This window comes from Pygocentrus nattereri, chromosome 22, assembly GCF_015220715.1.
Source record: "Pygocentrus nattereri isolate fPygNat1 chromosome 22, fPygNat1.pri, whole genome shotgun sequence".
NCBI classification, from domain to species: domain Eukaryota; kingdom Metazoa; phylum Chordata; class Actinopteri; order Characiformes; family Serrasalmidae; genus Pygocentrus; species Pygocentrus nattereri.
The window spans coordinates 19,696,738-19,700,908 of NC_051232.1; positions in this window are offsets into that span (position 1 = coordinate 19,696,738).

The window sequence follows — 4,171 nt, forward strand, 5'->3', positions numbered from 1 at the left end:
ATAAACCTCCTATCTTTTTTTTTATCACCTGTTCTCTGTGTTGATCTACTAAAAACGATTAGACTCTTTAAGCCAGACCTCCCTGGCCTATCAAAGGTGGTGGCAGTGGTTAAAACAAATAAAAGATAGCCTTGAGAAAATATATTTATTACATGTTTAACAGGAAACTCAGACCTAAATATTGATATCCAAATAGAAACGGCCACAGAATGATGCACGTGATGATGGAGCAGTGCAGGTTGGGTTTTTCAAAGCGAGAATACTCTGTAGCGCCACCATCTGGTGGAGGTAAAGACCAACAGTTCTAAGTGTAGTCCAAGTATGCATTAACTACACCATACTCATTGTGATCATACTCAAGGAATTAAGAATAAATATTTCATTGTTGTCAGAGTATAAATGACACAAAGAAACTCAGGAGCAACTCTAACAGGTCATTGAGGAGGAGGAGGAGGATGAAGGCTGAAATTTGGCCTCCATTCTTGTGGTGATTATATATCCAAAGAGCCCAAACCAGAGTTGGCAGACCCACACACACACCAGCGATGAGGAAGATGATAAACTAGTGCAGCCGTGAAACACAAGATACAAAAAGTGTGTGGAAAAGTAGTAACTGTTTTGGCAAAAGGTTAAGGAGTGAATTGATGTATAAGCTCTTACTGAAACCACAGATAGATCACTAAGCACTGACTCTGTTAGCTTGTTATCCGAGTGAAACTTATGTACACTGCTCAAAAAAATAAAGGGGACACTCAAATAACACATCCTAGATCTGAATTGATGAAATAATCTCATTGAATACTTTGTTCTGTACAAAGTTGAATGTGCTGACGACAAAATCACACAAAAATCAATGGAAATCAAATTTATTAACGATTTGGCCTGGATTTGGAGTCGCACACAAAATTAAAGTGGAAAAACACACTACAGGCTGATCCAACTTTGATGTAATATCCGTAAAACAAGTCAAAATGAGGCTCAGTATTGTGTGTGGCCTCCACGTGCCTGTATGACCTCACTACAACGCCTGGGCATGCTCCTGATGAGGTGGTCTCCTGAGTGATCTCCTCCCAGACCTGGACTGACGCATCCGCCAACTACTGGACAGTCTGTGGTGCAACGTGGCGTTGGTGGATGGAGCAAGACAGGATGTCCCAGATGTGCTCAATCGGATTCAGGTCTGGGGAACGGGCGGGCCAGTCCATAGCTTCAATGCCTTCATCTTACAGGAACTGCTGACACACTCAACTCAACAAAAATATCAATTAACATCGTGGTATGTGTGACTGTGCACCTTAAATAAGAATTCCCCAGTAGAAAAGTAGACATTTGTATCTTTTTATAAAATAATGTTTTAAAACAGAACCATTTAATAAAAAGCCTGGCGATGAGACGGGGTGCGTGGAGTCAGTACAAATTAGAAAATATAATTTCAATGGATTATGGTACAGTTATGTTCCATGACTAAAGGGTACTGAGATGTGTCCTTGAGGGTATCTTCACAGTGACAAGAAGGGTACTGCCCCAGTGACAGTGTCGTACCTTTTTTTTCTGAGAGTGTAGCTATTACTACTACTACTAATAAAACTAATAATAATAATATTAGTAGTAGAATAACTCCGTAGGTAGCTCGACCAGAGGAGAATAGGTCCCCCCCTGTGAGCCTTGGATCCTCCCAAGGTTTCTTTCTCAGCTCTGAGGGACTTTTTCCTTGCCACTGTCGCCCCTGGCTTGCTCACCTGCGGGTTTTTACATTCATGTTAAAACTTTGTCTTTACTGGAATTCACTGAAGCTGCTTTGTGACATTAGTTGTAAAAAGTGCAATACAAATGAATTTGATTTGATTCAACCTTTAAAACACACCTTAGACAAACCATCAACAGACGACTGAGATCTGAGTCCTATTCCTCACATAATTATAAAGTGAAGATATAAAGCTGCTCGTACTCTATAACGGTCTCAGATCAACTGAGACAGACTGAAGCAGGTCCATTTCTAAAGGACCTCCAGGACTAGAGTTTCACCACCCTGACTACTCACATCAGCCAGCATTCGCTGTAGCACTTGGTCAACAGCAACATCAAGAACATCAGGAACATCAATCACAAGTATCTACTAGTGATATCCAAAGAGTGTGTTTCAGGAAAAAAGCTAAAAGAACCTGTACTCGCTAAACAGAAGGGAGAAAAGTCCACTTCTATGGGGGAACTGCGTTTAATGCAGCTTCAGTCTAAAATCAAAGCCGTCTAAAGTCTGCCAGGTCTAAGAAATGTAGTGTGTCAAATTTTAAGAACACAAACCCAAAACTCCAGCTGCAATACCAACACTAACCAGCAGGTGTCACGCAGTATAAGACTGTTCAACTTTTTCAACAACTCCAAAGTTCATTTTGGGCTCATGGCATGAAATGAAGTGAACGTTAGTAAAACAGAGCAGTTTATCGCTCTTAAACGACGAAAAGACACACAACAGCTGCACTGAACTGGGCTTTAAACCGCAGCTAAGTTCACAGAGGAGCTTCAGTCCCACAGCTGAACCAAATCCTCTAAATGAACCAAAGCAGCGGCCCAAACATTCTCTAGCGCTAAGCTCAAAAACGCACACATTTAGCGTCAAAACAGGCCAACTGAAAGCTTTAGCGACGGCATTCTGCATCTTTTCTTCAAAAAGGACACAAATCTACTGGAATAAAGCAAAACCACATCAGCACAAGTGTCATTTCATCATAAAATCAGAGTTTTGTGAGCTCACCTGATGTCGTTGCTGGTCTCGGCTTCCTCTTGCCTGGAGATGCAATGCCGCCATCTTGTGCTGGAAAGCTGCAGTAACAGGGTTTGTCGAAGATCTAAATCAGGTGGAAGCTTCGAGTAGCTTTTGACGAGCACTGATACGTCAACGCTGCTTATTGCTGTGTTTTAGCCGTTCTTTCACTCTCTGGTTGTGAATGTGCAACAACCATGAATGTGAAGGCTTTCAACAAACGACCCACTGGAGCTGAAATGAAGAGTTAGTCCGCTTTGACTAAGTTTACCATCTGTTTTTTACTTCCCACCAGTTTCTGAGGTGGTGGTGTTTTGGTTTGAGTCAATGCTCGGTGTCTGTATTGAACATTTGAGTTGTTCTGAAAAAGTTACAAGCTCTGGCTTTTCTAGACATCAAAGTGGGAAAATTATGTAACAGCTACGGATTCTGGTCAAGGAGGGTCTGAGCCAGCATAGCGTGACTCAATATCACAGTGATGGTCAACATAAATAGAAGTGCTATTAATTAAATATGTATGGTTCAGTACAGCTGGTGTTGTTCAGAGGGGTTTTTGTTTACATCATGAACAAAATCAACACTATGAGCATGCCGTTTACTAGACGTTCCTGAGTCGGCCCACCAGGCCACTCTCTGATAGATCAGAGCTGTTACCATAAAGGTGAAGACTAGTGATGGAGTGCTAATGTGATCTCACAGCTGTGTCTCTGAGTGTTGAAAGATGCATCTTTCTTTAAGCCCGCACATGCAGCCTCTGCTGATAGTATGTGCCACTTTATAAGCCAGTCAACGAAGCTGGTTAACATGGTTTTTCAAGAGCAATAACAGAGATAGTAACGTTGCCTTCAAGCTTTAACTACTCATACAATAAACTGTGAAATAGAGCCGTCATTTATTGACTCTGCTTAGTACAATAACCCAGATTTCACATTCGTGCTAGCCTGGTAGTCGCCGTACATGTAGCCCTGACGCCCAAGTGAAGCTCTTGTAGTGAGCTTAACATAAATTAGGAAAGTAGTCATGATGTACCTTAAGCTTCCCAATAACCTGCCCTGAAAGTAAATGCATAGCTGTTTTGTAGCTTCTTGTTTAAAGTCTGGACTGAGTGAAGACTGCTTCAGTTGTCAGAGTTGCTGAGTCCTACTTCCAGATTAACATGAGGGTGAAGTCATGTTGTTATGAAGAAATTTTTTTGGTGCTACCATCGCTTACTCATTCGTTTATTCATTCTGTTGTGCTCGTTTTACCATCTGAGGCGGAGCAATGGGTCTAGTGATGAACATACCATTAATGAGAAAAGTAGTCGCAACATACTTACAGCTTCATGACAACATAGTCAGACAAATTTGGGCTTATAGGCCCAAATTTATCTTTCCTTGCTTTCAACCCAACATGGGTAGAGGCTGGGGA